The sequence below is a fragment of the Dipodomys spectabilis genome, unplaced genomic scaffold (assembly GCF_019054845.1).
Source record: "Dipodomys spectabilis isolate Male_0828 unplaced genomic scaffold, ASM1905484v1 ptg000463l, whole genome shotgun sequence".
NCBI lineage: Eukaryota > Metazoa > Chordata > Mammalia > Rodentia > Heteromyidae > Dipodomys > Dipodomys spectabilis.
In genome coordinates this window covers 4,131,759-4,147,455 of record NW_024871140.1, presented here as the reverse complement: position 1 = coordinate 4,147,455, position 15,697 = coordinate 4,131,759, and the positions used below count along the sequence as shown (strand labels likewise).

Genomic DNA, 15,697 nt, shown 5'->3' with positions numbered 1-15,697 from the left:
TAATTTCATTATCCTATTTTTATAAGCATGTTTAATTCTGTCATGATACTAACATAAAATATTTGAATCTATTTAATCCACAATATTTCTCTTCATCTCCTCTCTTACTTTTTTCCAAATATAATCCTTTCCAACTTTTATACCTGAGTCATTCATTTTATTTTCTGAGTCTAGAGTCTGCATATGAGAATTTAGTATTTGTTTTTAACACTATGGCGTATTGCTTTAATATGAAGGTTTCCAGTTCTAACTATTTTCTTGAAGATGATATGATTTCATTATTATGTGCGGCTAAATAATATATCATTGTGCATATATGCATACATATATTATAATTTCTTTAGTCAATGAGTGATTAAGGAACATGTAGGTTGATTCTGTAGTTATTTATGTTTTTTATGTGGGAGAAGGAAGGATGGAAAAAATGATGTTTGGACTGAGAAACATGCTCTTTAGGCAGGCATTCAAGTATTTGAAACATTCTCTCAGCTGCTCTTTCATTACTATTTCAATAATGCATTATATTCAAAAAGTAAAATTTAATTACATTTGCAAATGAGTTCTTTTTCAGTATCTATATTATTTTTTATTATAGTTTTACGTTTAGTATGTCATGTGAGTATGGGGGTATATGTGAGCATGAACATGCATGCATGTTTGTACATGTAGCTGACTCTAAGGAAACAGACTCTGTGAGATACAGGATTCAAATAAAAGTTTGAGACCTGTAAGTTGCTAAATTAATGTAAAAGTCCAGTTTGTGGAGTGTGATTTCAAGATCATATTTTTTAGGTTTCATACCAACAAAGTAGATCTTTCTAATCCAAAATCACAAGGAATAAAAAGCTACTCTGTTTCATAATCATTGTCTTAGTACTCTAGACCTTTTTTATTAGTGAAAAATATGATTGAAAGTATGATGGGTCAGTAGTAAGCCTTTAGAAACTGTACATTTTCCCCAAAATCTTCCAATGTACTATTTGGAAATAGATTACAAATATATTTATAAACATACAGATACAATATGATTTTATATATCTAAATATATGTATATAATATAAAAGTATCATATATTTAGTTATGATTTAAATGTGTATCTTAAATATCTATTTAATTTTAAATGTAATTCATTTCATCATATATACATATATATATATATGTGTGGACACACACACACACACACACACACACACACACACATATATGTATATATATGTCCACATATTTTTTTGGGAATGTGACATGAACTCTGGGCTTTGGTGCTATCCCTGTGCTCTTCAGCTCAAAGTGAGATCTCTACTGCTTGAGACATAGGTCTACTTCCAGTTAACTGGTGGTTTATTGGAGATAGGAATCTCAAGATAAGGAATCAAATGTTTCTTCCCCCCTTGGTATTATTTCTAACATATTTATAAGAAGATTTCTTTGTTGCATTGTATGTCCCTCCCCCACGGCATAACCCCTGCTTTCATTGAAGTTTACTTTGGTATAATTAGTGGAGGGGAAGGAAAAAAACAAATTGTTTAAATAGGGATACAAGTGGAATTATTGCAACAATGAGATATACAAGGTGTTATATCAAAAAATGAACTTTACAACTTTGGCTGGGAGGTGGGGGTAGTTGGGAAGGGATGGGAAAGTGAAACAAAGGAGCAAGCAACAACGCTTGATAAGAAATGCACTCATTACCTTGCCCATGTAACTGTAACCCCTCTGTAAGGTATTTTCAATATTTAAAAACAAAACAAAACAAAAATAAAACCTGAGAGAGTCCAGGACAAAGAGGCCAGAAGCAACAGGAGAGCAGATTCTGCTCAACCCCAGCAAGAACTGACAAGGAGCAGATATCTTAAAAATCCTACAGATCACTGAACAGAGACGGCCCAGGAACCAAGACTGTGGTGTGAGTAGAACCTTGACATCTTTACTCCTAGCGAGCAAAGGAGGGAAAGCCACCCTTCCCCCACCACCAGTGATCTCCACATTTGATCCTGACAAATCCCCACTGAGTAACTACCCCCAATCAGGCCTTGGTCGAAAACAAAAGAGTCATTTAACTGCTCACAGGACCCTGACCTGAACTGCCAGGCTCCACTCCACCCAGGGCAAAGTCACACATCCCAGGCAGATATTGCTCGGCCTCCGGAGGAGTGACTTTCTACATTGGGTAAAGAGAGTCAGGAGCTAACCCCTCAGGGAAAACTACTGTTTGCTGAAAGGCCTCAACCCTACCCAAAACCTAGCCTCATCACAGCATCTCCAAACTAGAGGAAACAGCATTTCCCTCTTTTGTGATACTCAAAGCAGTTTTCCCTCCCACTGAACTAGCCTGGGAGGCAGATCACAAAATCTTGGGTAACGAAGAGCATTTTTCTGCCTGCTCAAACAAACTGACTTAAGAAACCAATCAAGCCAGTGGAAAACCAACCACCACAAGCAGACCAGAGACTCCACCAAGAGACTGGTTAGGGACACAGTGGAGATAAAGGATTTTCCCATTCTCACCCTCCCCCACCAAAAAGAAATCAAAGAACTCTTTTTTTGTACCTTTTTTAATTTTAATTTTTTTGAAAAATATTTTTTCTATTAATCTATTTTTTTCCTCTCATAAATTTTTAGGTGTGTGTGTGTGTGTGTGTGTGTGCGTGTGTGTGTGTGTGTGTGTGTGTATGCTTTTTTATTTTTAGACCTTTTAGTCCTTTTTTTGTACTTTTCATTTTTTTTCTATTTCTTCCTTTTTTACATGACTTAATTGCTGTTCCGCTCATCCCCAGGTATATACCTGCCATTGATTATTTCACCTTATGCCCCATTGTGTACATACTTAATCCAGAAGTTTATCACTCAATTGACAACCTCAAGCTTAACTTCTTTGATATCAGTATTATATCTTTATACTTATATAATTTTCAAGTAACTAATTTTAGGAAATTTTATTTTTTAGTTTTCCATACCTCTTTCTATCTCTCCCCTCTTCTCATTCTATCTTTTTCTTCTCTCAATATCACTTCTTTAAAATTACATAATTTTTCTTTATTTCATTTTTAAATTTAAATTTTTGTTTTTCCATTTTTTCTTGTTTTTTTTTTTTTTTTTTTTTTGGTTGTGTTAATCACTCTACTATCATTCTGCCCAATCCATTTCCCTCTCGGTGATAAGAATTTGGTTAAATTCACTCTTTTTTCACCTCTCCACATCCCTCTAATCCTATTTTTCAACACATTTCTCCTTAAACCTAAAAATTTCTGGTTTGCCAAATTTATCTTTGCTGTTTTTAACCCATTAATCCACAGTTGTTTGATGTTGAATAGATTGTATCTGATGAATTAGATTGTATCTGCAGCCATTTTGATTGTGCAACTACAGTACTTTGGTTGATGCTTGCCTTAAAATAGTGTTCTAGCACAAAATTGGTGTTAATTTCATAAAAAATGGGCAGAACAAGCCAGAAAAACACAAGAAAAATGGCAAGTCCGGTATCTCAAGTCCCACTCATGACATCTGGTAATAGAACAATTCATGAATAATCCAGAGGAGAGTTCCTAAAAAGATCTACAAATACTACTGATAAACATGGTGAATGAAAAGATTGAAAATCTGCAAAGGACTCAGTGTGAGCATGATAAGGAGAGAGAGGAGGCAAAGCAAAGGTTAATACAGGAATCTCGTGAACGTGAGGAAACTACTCAAAGATTGATACAGGACTTGAGTGGACAGGTTTAGAACAGTCAAAGAGAAATTAAGAAATTGTGTGAACAGGCTGAGAACAGTCAAAGAGAAAGACAGTAATTGTATGAGGAGGCTGAGAACAGTTAAAGAGAACTACAGGAATTGTGTGAATATGAGGAAGCTAATCAAAGAGTAATACAGGATTGCAAGAGTGGGATGAGACTAGACAAAGATCAATAGAAGCATTCATGGAATCCATAAACAGACAGCTGAAGGAATTCACGGAGATCACAAATGGAATGCTGAATGGAGACCAAAAGAAGGAATGGGAATCCAAGGAAACCATAGGCAATCAACTAAGTGATTTTAGAATAAACACTGAACACCAAATTAAGGAAGTAAAAAAGTTTATACAAGATCTAAAACAAAGCTCCAACAATGAATTTGAAGCCATCAAAGCTGACCAATTAGAAGGAAAAGAAATAAAAACCAACGTAGAAAGCCTTGACAGTAGATTTGATCATGCAGGAGATAGAATCACGGGGATTGAAGACAGCCTAGATATTATAGTGAAAGAACATACAATTATCCAAGACAAATCCAAGTAATATAACAGATCTATTCAACATTTGGAAGACACCATCAAAAGGCCTAATCTGAGGATAATGGGTGTAGAGGAGCACATAGGGACAGAAGTTAATGGTTTAGGAAATTCATTTAACAGGATCTTAGCAGAGAACTTCCCAACCATGCAAAAAGTTAGGCCTATTCAGATACAAGAAGATTTTAGAACCCCAAATAGACCATAACAGGACATGCCACCATGACATTAAAATCTGCAGAGGATCAATTCAGACCAAGGAAAAGATCCTTAAAGCTGTCAAGGAGAAAAGATCAACCACTTATAAAAGGAAACCAATTAGAATAATCTCTGATTTGTCAGCAGAGACAATTAAAGCAAGAAGAGCCTGAAATGATGTATGCCATGCCCTAAAGACAAACAACTATCAAGATACTGTACCCAGCTATACTCTCCTTCATAACCGAAGGTCAAATAATAATTTTCCATAGCAAAGAAAAGCTGAAATAATATATCTCCACCAAGGCAGCCCTACAAAAGATACTTAAAGATTTCCTCACATAGAAATAAGAGCAAAGAAACCGCACAAAAAGTGAGAATCCAAGAACCATAAATACCCAGTTGCCCCAGCACCCAAGAAGTTGGATAATATGGCAGGAACTCCCAAAAACCTCTCAGTCATATCTTTCAACATTAATGGGCTTAACTCTCCAATTATGCGACATAGCTTATGTAGTTGGATTACAAAGCAAGATTATTCTATCTGCTACCTTCAGGAGTCACACCATGCCCATAAAAACAAACATACTTTGAAAGTGAAAGACTAGAACAAAATGTAACAAGCATTCTCATTGTGATGAGGTGGTATCACAATGTTTTTTTTTTTTTTTTTAATTTAATTTTATTTGTGAACATTGATTTGCATTTCTTTTATGGCTAGGTTGAGCATTCCTTCATGTGTCTACTGGTTATCCTTCTTTCCTCTTCAGAGAAGTTTCTCTTTAAGTATTTCTCCCACTTATTTATTGGCAAGTTGTTTCTTTGAGGATTTAATTTTTTGAGTTCCAGGTATATTTTAGATATGAGACCCTTGTTCATTGTATGGATAGTAAATATCTTCTCTCAATTCGTGGGCTTTCTATTGAACTTGCTATCTATATCCATTGCAGAGAAGAAGCTCTGCAATTTCATGCAATCCAGTTTGTCCAACTTTTCATTGATTTGTTGTATTTCTGGGTCTGTATTAAGAAAATTTCAGCCTGTGCCAAGGAGACCTAGGCTTTCTCCTATTCCATCCTGTAATGTTTTCAGAGTATCTGCTTGACTCCGAGGTCTTTGATCCATTTGGAGTTGATTCTGGTCAGGGTGATATATAACGATCTAGCTTTAGTTTTTTACAAGTGATTAACCAATTTTGCCACACCATTTACTGAAGAGGCTGTCTTTCTTCCATTCTCTTTTTTTATCTCCCTTGTAGAAGGTTAGATGGCTATAGGTCTGTGGGTTCATTTCTGGGTTTTCAATTCCATTCCATTAGTCCTGAGGTCTGTTCTTGTGCCAGTACCAAGCTGTTTTGATTACTATAGCTTTGTAGTAGGGTTCATACTTTGCTACTGATATTCCTCCAGCGCTGTTCCTTCTGTTAAGGATTGTTTTTTGCTATTTGGGGTCTTTAATTGTTACATACGCATTTTTGGATTGCCTCTACTCTTTTCTTGAAGAATGAGATTGGAATATTTATAGGTATCGCATTGAATTTGTAGATAGCCTTGAAGGGTATTGCCATTTTTACGAGGTTGATCTTTCCATTCAAAGCGCATGGGAGGTTTTTCCCACTTTCTAATATCCATTTTCATTTCCTTTTTCAGATTTTTAAAGTTTTCATCATAGAGGCCCTTCACTTCTTTGGTTATTTTAATTCCTAGGCATTTTATTTTTTGTGGGGTTATTACAAATGGAGTTGCTTTCCTGATTTCAGCCACTTTTCTCATTGTTGGCATACAGAAAAAAACATTGATTTTTGAGGTTTAATTTTATATCCTGTTATTTTGCCAAAGTTTTGAAAATGCTGGAGGGGATTTGAATAGAACAGAAAATTACTGCAATGTTTTTGGGAGTGTAAACTTGTTCAACTACTTTGGAAAATGCTATGGAGATTCCTCAAAAGACTCCACATAGAGCTCACCTGTGACCCGGCTATCCCACTTTTGGGCTTTTAACCACAAACAAGACCATACTAAAGCTACCAGCACAACTATGTTTATTGCAGCATTATTTACCATAGCTAGGATATGGAACCAACCCTGATGCTCCTCAGTAGATGAATGGACCAAGAAAATGTGGTATACATACACAGTGGAATACTATGCCTCCATCAGAAAGAATAGCGTTGACCCATTTGTGAGGAAATGCAATGACTTGGAAAAATTATATTAAGTGAAGTAAGCCAGGCCTAAACAAATATAGGTCCCATGGTTTTCCTTATTTGCAATATCTAGTATATGTCTGAGAAAAACAGAAACTGTCAGAAAAGTTGATGTTAGGTGAAATGAACCACATGTTAAGGATTCAATATTTTTAATTTCCTGTGATTGTTTCTAAGATGTTTCTAAGATGATTTCTTTGTTGCTTTGTATGTATCTCCCCCAGAGTATAAGCCCTGCTTTCACTGTATTTGGTGTTGATATATTTTGTGGAGGGAAACGGAAAAAACAAACTGTTTAAATAAGCTTACAAGTGGACCCATTACAACTATAAGATGTACAAGACATTATATTTATAAATGTACTTTACAACTTCGGTGGTGTGGGGGTGGATGGTTGGGGGTAGGGTGGTAGGGGGCTGTGGGAGTGGGGGTGTGGAAATGGGAAGGGATGTTATGGGGAAACAAAGAGGAGGCAACAATGCTTGATAAGAAATTTACTCACTATCTTGCCCATGTAATTGTAAACCCTCTGTATGATATTTTCATAATAAAACAAATCCAAACAAAAGAAACAAAAAATCTACCAAGCAAATGGCCCCAATAACAGGCGGGAGTTACAATCCTAATATCTGAAAAAATTGACTTCAACTTAAAATTAGTCACAAGAGATAAAAAAAAAGTTTGTTATATACTAATTGAGGAATTTCTCTTTCAGGAGGATATTACAATTCTGAATATCTATTCGCCAAACAATGGGAACACAAATTTATACAAGAAACACTACTTTCTCTCAACGATCACATAGATACAAAGACATTAAGTGTTGGGGGATTTAACAAACTACTATCACCAATAGATAGATCAACTCGTCAAAAACTCAATAGAGAAACTGCACATCTAAACAAAAGCATAGATCAACTAGTTTTAACAGACATCTACTGAGTATTTCAACCAGCAGCATCAGAATACATGTTTTTCTCAGCAGTACATGGAACATTTTCCAAAATAGACCACATTTTAGGTAACAAAACAAACTTGTCTAAATTAAGAACACAAGGGAATAAAATTAGAACTCCACACCAAAAGCTACCAAAAAAAGTCCTGTAACACATGGAGGCTGAATAACACACTGTTGAATCACCAGTGGGTCGTGGAAGAGATGTGAAAGGAAATTAAAATGTTCATGATATTCAACAAAAATGAACACACATTAGGAATCCAGAGAACATTCCTCAATACAATAAAGGCTGTATATGACAAAAACCTACAGCCAGCATAAAACTTAATGGTAAAAAACTAAAGCCATTTACTCTTAACTCAGGAAAAAGACAAGGATGACCACTCTCTCCACTTCTCTTCAATTTAGTATTAGAATGACTAGCTACAGCAATAAGAAAAGAGGCAAATATAAAAATGATCCAAATAGGGAAAGATGAAATAAAACTCTTCCTCTTTGCAGATGACATTAGCTTGTGTTAATGAATACCACAGTCTCCACTCCCAAGTGACTCAAGCTGATTCTAAACTTTGGCAAAGTAACAGGGTATAAAATTAACCCTCAAAAATCAATGGCTTTTCTCTATGGCAACAATGAGTAAAGTGTGGCTGAAATCAGGAAAGCAACTCCATTTCTAATAGCCCCACAACAATAAAATACCTAGGAATTAACTTAACTGAAGAAGCTAAGGATCCTTGTGATGAAAACTTTAAAAACTTGAAAAAGGAAATCAAAACATAAATTCGAAAGTGGAAAAAATCTCCCATGTTCCTGGGTTGGAAGGATTAACATCGTGAAAATGGCAATACCTCCCAAGGCTATCTACTAATTCAACGCAATATCTAACGATATTCCTACCACATGCTTCAAGGAAATAGAAGACGCAATGCAAAAATTCATACGGAACAATTGAAGGACCCAAATAGCAAAAACAATCCTTAACAGAAAGAACAGTGCTGGAGGAATATCAATACCAAATTTCAAACTGTACTACAAAGCTATAGTAATCAAAACAGCTTGGTACTGGCACAAGAACAGAACTCAGGACCAATGGAATAGAATTGAAAACCCAGAAATGAACCCACAGACCTATAGCCATCTAATCTTCGATAAGGGAGATAAAAAAAGAGAATGGAAGAAAGACAGCCTCTTCAGTAAATGGTGCTTGCAAAATTGGTAAATTACTTGTAGAAAATGAAATCTAGATCCTTATATGTCACACTGCACCAGAATCATCTCCAAATTGATCAAATACCTCAGAGTTAAAGCAGACACTCTGAAAACTTTAAAGGATGGAGTAAGAGAAACCCTAGGTCTCCTTTGCACAGACCAATATTTTCTTTAAAGAGACCCAGAAACAGAACAAATCAAAGAAAGGATGGACAAATGGGATTGCATTAAATTGCAGAACTTCTGCATGGCAAATACATAGCTAGCAAGTTCAATAGAAAGCCCATGGTTTGGGAGATCTTCACTATCCATACAAAGAACAAGGGCCTCATATCGAAAGTATACCTGGGTCTCAAAAATTAAATCGCCCAACAACAAATCCTCAAAGAAACAACTTCCCAATAAATAAGTGGACTAAAAACTTAAAGAGAAACTTCTGTGAATAAGAAAGAAGGATGGCCAGTAGACACATGAAGAAATGTTCAACCTCCTTAGCCAGAAAAGAAATGCAAATCAAAACCACATTGTGATACCTCCTCACCCCAGATACAATGGCTATAATCAAGATCTCTAATAACAACAGATGCTGGAAGGGATGTGGACAGAAGGGAACCTTACTGCATTGTTGGTGGGAGTGTAAACTTGTTCAGCCACTTTGGAAATTAGTATGGAGGTTTCTCAAAGACTTTACATAGAGCTCTCCAATGACCCAGCCATCCGACTTTTGGGCATTCACCCAAGTGATCACAAACAAAACTATACTAAAGCTACCATCATAACTACGTTTATTGCAGCATTATTTACCATAGCTAAGATATTGAACCAAAAAAGATACCCCTCAGTAGATGAATGGATCAAGAAAATGTGGTCTATATACCCAATGGAATTCTATGCCTCCATCAGAAAGAATGACATTGCCACATTTGTTAGGAAATAGAAAGAATTGGAAAAAGTATATTAGGTGAAGTAATCCAGACCCAAAGAAACATAGTTCCCTTGGTTTCCCTTACTTGCAATCCCTAGTATATGTCTGAGACAAGCAGAAACGTTCAGATAAGTCGATGTTTGGCGAAATGTACCCCAAAGTAAGGATTCAAATGTTTTTTTCTTTCTTATGATTGTTTCTAACATATTTATAAGATAATTTCTTTCTAGCTTTGTATGTCCATTCCACAAGGTATAACCCCTGCTTTCACTGTATTTTATGTTGGTATAATTTGTGGAGGGGAAGGGAAAAACAAATTGTTTAAATACGGATACAGGTGGACCCATTGTATCAATGAGATGTACAAGATTTGTGTCGAAAAACGAACTTTACAACTTTGGCTGGTGGGAATTAAAGGGGAGGGGGAGTGGAGGGTGAGATGGGAAGGGATGGGAAGGGGAAACAAAGGAGGAGGCAAAAAAGCTTGATGAGAAATATACTCATTTCCTCGCACATGTAATTGGACCCACTGTTTACGATATTTACACAATAAAAAATTATCTGAAAAAATTGTATGAATTGATAGTGCATATGATTTTATTTTTCATTACAAACATAGAATGTAGTAAAAATTTTCATAGCATTTACACTGCACTAGATTGTGGGCAGATTCTAATGTAAATAATATACTATGTTCATGTAGAGCATTTGAGCATCAAAAATTTTAATATGCCTGTGGTTCTAAAACCAATACCTTACTGATATTGTGTGACAAATACAACTTCCTATAAATACAGAAATTTTCCTTGTTTCTTTTTAATACATATTTTTATTGTAAATGTCCTGGGTACAGGGTTTACAGTTACATAAATAAGGTAATGAGTACATTTCTTACTGAGTATTATTACCCCCTCCTTGGATTGTCCCATACCATCCCTTCCCTCCTAACCCCCCCAACCCTTTCTTCCACCCCCCATCTGATGGAATGTCTTGTACATCTCATTGTTACAAGGGGTCAATCTGTATCCTTTCCTTGTATCTTAAATGAAGAAATGCTGGCTTGATTTATGCTGATTCTACTCGTGTAGAAACACCTAAAATCACTCGCCAAGTCCAAGAGCACATAAATCACATGCACATCATTTTTTTTTCACTTTGGCATAATTGTGTTTTACACATTTATTGACAGGTTACAAATTATTCTCAAATTTTAATGCATTAAAATACTTTCTATTTTTCTTATTTTCTTAGCTAGGAAATCAGCAAGACCTCAGTAAGCATTCCTCACATAGGACTTTTCAAATGGGTTGGTGAAATGTTGAGCTGAGCTCCCATCTTCTGAGGATTCACTCTTCTGCTTAGCAATTGATGCTGGCTGTTGGAAAAAAAGCTCAAGAAAGAATGTCATTTAAAGCCTTATAACTTTATTCTGTACCAGGGTATTTTCCGGCTACTTTGGTTGTTGAGAGTGTCTACAAGAACAAGCATTCCCTGGGGAGCAGGGAGATGCCATATGAGGTTTACTTACTGATATTTTTGAGTGACTTGCTAAAACTTGTACTGCATTTTGCAGATCAAATCTGTCAAAACCATTTTAAGAGATAAGAGGAGTGGTAAAAGAACTTTTAGAGATAAATATTTCTTCAACATATTTGGTTCCAAGCATTCTGTCTAAGGCATATTCAACAACTAGTGAAACTTGTGTTGTCTGTAACTATGTGACTTTCTCTATGTGTGCATGTATACATATTTATATGTATGTGTGTATTTGTGTGTATAGTAACATGCATGTCTACATATATAAGGGAATATACACACATATATTCATATACAAATAAACATACATATATAAATATATTAGCATATATATCAGTTGTTCAGTGATTTAATCTATAGTTCCCAGCCTATTGTCATTCTCACAAAGTGTACATGATAAACTGCTCTGAGGATCTTTGTTGTATGATAGGCATCTTTTGTACTCACTTCCCCCATTAACCTTGTTTTTCATCCCTGAATATCTTCGGCCTACTTTCCATAGGATAGCATTGCTTTCATTACATGTATTCATTGATAATAAAAGAAAAAGGTTTTCTGTAAAAGAAAAAGAACTTTTAGGTCAGAGGTTAAAAGTATCCTATTGTCTCAATGATTCCTATGAGATAAAATTTTTAATAGTTCTAAAAGTGAAAAGGGATTCCTAGCTCTGTTGTTTTGTCATTTAGAATAGGAAAGAATAAGAAAATTTTGGCCTGCGCCAAGGAGACCTAGGGTTTCTCCTATGCCGTCCTGTATTGTTTTCAGAGTGTCTGCTTTGACTTTGAGGTCTTTGATCCATTTGGAGTTGATTCTGGTGCAGTGTGATATATAAGGATCTAGCTGTAGTTTTCTACAAGTAGTTAACCAATTTTGCCAGCACCATTTATTGAAGAGGCTGTCTTTCTTCCATTCTAATTTTTTAGCTCCCTTATCAAAGATTAGATGGTTATAGGTCTGTAGGTTCATTTCTGGGTTTTCAATTCTATTCCATTGGTCCTGAGGTCTGTTCTTGGGCCAGGACCAAGAGAGTTTGAAATTTGGTGTTGATATTCCTCCAGCAGTGTTCTTTCCGTTGAGGAGTGTTGTTGCTATTCGGGGTCTTTTATTGTTCCATGTGAATTTTTGGATTGCCTCTTCTATTTCCTTGAAGAATGACTTTGGAATTTTGATAGGTATCGCATTGAATTTGTAGATAGACTTGGGACGTATTGCCATTTTCATGATGTTAAATCTTTCCAATCCAAGAGCATGGGAAATTTTCTTACTAGAGACCCGGAAACACAACAAATCAAAGAAAGGTTGGACAAAGGGGATTGCATGAAGTTGCAGAGCTTCTGCATGGCAAAGGACATAGCTACCAAGATCAATAGAAAGCCCACGGATTGGGAGAAGATCTTCACTAGCCATACAACGGACAAGGGTTTCATATCTAAAATATACTTGGAACTCAAAAAAAAATAAATCCCCCAACAATAAATCCTCCAAGAAACAACTGCCCAATAAATAAGTGGGCTAAAGACTTAAGGAGAAACTTCTCTGAAGAAGAAAGAAGGATGGCCAATAGATACAACCTCCCTAGCCATAAAAGAAATGCAAATCAAAACAACATTGAGATACCACCTCACCCCAATTAGAATGGCAAAAATCAAGAACTCTAACAACAACAGATGCTGGACGGGATGTGGACAGAAGGGAACCTTACTTCATTGTTGGTGGGAGTGTAAACTTGTTCATCCACTTTGGAAAGCAGTATGGAAGGTCCTCAAAAGACTTCACATAGAGCTCCCCTACGACCCAGCAATCCCACTTTTGGGCATTTACCCAAATGTTTACAAACAAGACCACACTAAAGCTACCAGCACAACTATGTTTATTGCAGCATTATTTATCATAGCTAAGAATAACATCACATCACTGTTATAACTCTTAAAGAATGCAAGGGTAACTGATGGTCGCTATCATGTTTCCACATCACCAGTGGATTCTGGAGTATAATATTAGACCAACAGAAATTCTAAGTACCAGACATGGAGCATGAAAGAAAAAGAGTGAAAATAAGAGAGTGAAACAGAAAGAGAAATATCACAATACTGAAAGTGCATAACAGATAAACAAGAGCTGTATGAGAATATTCATACTGCTATCTTTAGACTCTACATGTACTTTTGGAGTTATTTGATGTATGATAACCCATCAAGATGAAATATAAAGTTATTTTGATAAAAATAAAAATGACTCAGAAGAAATTATAAATGCAAAAACAATCTTCACAGAAGCCAACTCTCAGAAATATTTCATCACTTTGAAAAAGATAAAGTGGCTGAAGTTAGTATAAATTTAGAAGTATGACAATTCACAAAGACATAAAAAGATATTAATGTATTTCATTATATAACCCAAAGAAGAAAGCAAATATTGTTTAGATGATTTTTCAAACACAGTCTCTCAGGTGCTGGGAAGGTGGCTCAGTGGTAGAGTGCCTGCCTTGCCTGCAGGAGGCCCTGGGTTTGATTCCTCAGCATGACATAAGCAGAAAAAGATAGAAGTGTGTTGTGGCTCAAGTGGTAGCACTAGCCTGGAGCTGAGGGAGAGCACCTAGCATCCAAAGTTCAAGCCCCATGGCCAGAAAAATCAAAATATTTAACAAAACAAAACACAGTCTCTCACTTTTGTGGCCTTAACTCTGTAATATCACTGCTTCAGCCTAGGGCTAAGATTTTAGGTGTGGACATTTATCAACACTCCTGATTCAGACTCTACTTAATCATTTTTTAAATAAATATTTTGTTCTTAATTTTCCTCTTTGTAAATTCACATGCCCTATAAAAAATGATTTGGCCATCCCAGTAACCTTCTCAGAGTACCTCCTACTGAAGACTTTCAAAAAGTTGTATTATATTACAAGGAAAACAATGCTACAAATAAGGAAAACCAATAAAAATATATTAATGATTAAAATAAAAACTAAAATAATTATCAGTGTTTTCAGTATTTGAAGGGTACTACCTATTAGATTTTACTATTTTCTCATATTCCTGTACATTTAAAACGGGCTAAGATTATGATATTCAACAAGAGGTTTTTAGGTTATGAGTAATCTTCAAAGTTACCCACTAAGATTACTATTTATAGCTCATCTAATCATTTGTATATGGCTTATATCATCATTTGTTCCTTGCTAACATATAAAATAAGGAAACTAGGGGCTGGGAAGGTAGCTCAGTGGTAGAGCTGCCTTGCATGCATGAAGCCCTGGGTTCGATTCCTCAACACCACATAAGCAAAAAGAAAAAAGCTGGAAGTGGCGCTGTGGCTCAAGTGGTAGTGCGCTAGCCTTGAGCTGAAGAGCTGAGGGACAGCGCCCAGGCCCAGAGTTCAGGTCCCACGACCAGACCCCCCAAAAATTAAAAAACATAAAATAAAATAAAGAAGCCCTATAGTTTTAACAGAAACTGTGTAATTAACAAAGTCTAAACTCTTTATTCTGCTCCTTTACACAAAGACTTGGCAACTTCTCATTAGTAATGTTTCTATAAACTCTGAAATATATAGTAGCATATGTCTGTTACCATAAATCTTAAATACTTTATCAATAAGTTTTATGACCTGCCAAACAGTCCTAGTTTTAGCATATATAAGCAAATTCCCAAAATTAAATATATTTAAACCATTAAAACTTTTAACAAAACTTAACACTTGCTGCAGTGTTCATTATGACAGAAGCCTTGTATAGAATAATTGAATTCCTCCTCCTACACATCTCTTGAACAACAAATATCTGGAATTATTTTGTTTTTGACTTGTCAATCTTGGCTTTATTCTTAAATGTGTGCTTATGTAAGAAGTACATGGCTCTAAAATTTCATGAAAATTCTTTTATACTTACTGTTTGTTGAATTGCCTAGTTTAAGAAAATCAATTACACTTTATATATAAAACATGTTCTATGCTCCATTCAGCATCACGTACTCTAACACTGGAACGATACAGAGAAGATTTGAATGGCCCCTGCGCAAGGATGATAGGCAAATTCCTGTACCATTCCATACTTTTACAACAACAGATGCTGGAGGGGATGTGGCCACAAGGGAACTGTACTGCACTCTTGGTGGGAGTGTAAACTTGTTCAACCACTTTGGAAAGTAGTATAGAGGTTCCTCAAAAGACTCCACATAGAACTCCTCTATGACATAGCAATCCCACTTTTGGGCATTTACCCAAAATATCACAAACAAGACGGTACTAAAACTATCAGCACAATTATATATATTGCAGCATTGTTTAAGATAGCTAAGATATAGGATCAACCCCGATGCCCCTCATCAGATAAATAGATCAAGAAAATGTGCTATTTATACCAATGAAATTCTATGCCTCCATAAGAAAGAATGGCAT

General features: G+C 35.7%; 1 non-coding gene across 1 annotated transcript; it reads left to right on the top strand.

The window, feature by feature from the left end:
* The first annotated feature begins 15,248 nt into the window (after positions 1-15,248).
* On the top strand, positions 15,249-15,355 carry LOC122098187. Its single transcript, XR_006145682.1, has one exon. It is a non-coding gene; the product is annotated as a U6 spliceosomal RNA (small nuclear RNA).
* The last annotated feature ends 342 nt before the right edge of the window (positions 15,356-15,697 follow it).